Here is a 272-nt window from a genome sequence, read left to right as displayed (position 1 = left end):
CTCTCCCAGAATGCCTCTGAGGTGTTTCCAGACTTTACTCCACATGGCTGTAGAGATAGGGCTGGAAATGCAAGACTTCTGTTTAATAAACTTGAAAAGTTATCCGTAGGACAATAATAGGACAAAGGAAAGGAAAAAAGAGAGATTGGACAGAGAGACAGTGAGAAAGGTGGTGGGATGTGCAGAATCAGGGAGGAGGGGCATCAAAGTCAAACAGGGACTGAGAAAGAGGAGGGGATGAAGAGAATGAGAGAGATAAATCAGTTACATGA

Source organism: Etheostoma spectabile, chromosome 4 (assembly GCF_008692095.1).
Source record: "Etheostoma spectabile isolate EspeVRDwgs_2016 chromosome 4, UIUC_Espe_1.0, whole genome shotgun sequence".
NCBI classification, from domain to species: Eukaryota; Metazoa; Chordata; class Actinopteri; order Perciformes; family Percidae; genus Etheostoma; species Etheostoma spectabile.
The sequence above is the reverse complement of the archived record's forward strand: the minus strand, read 5'-3'. Positions refer to the sequence as shown.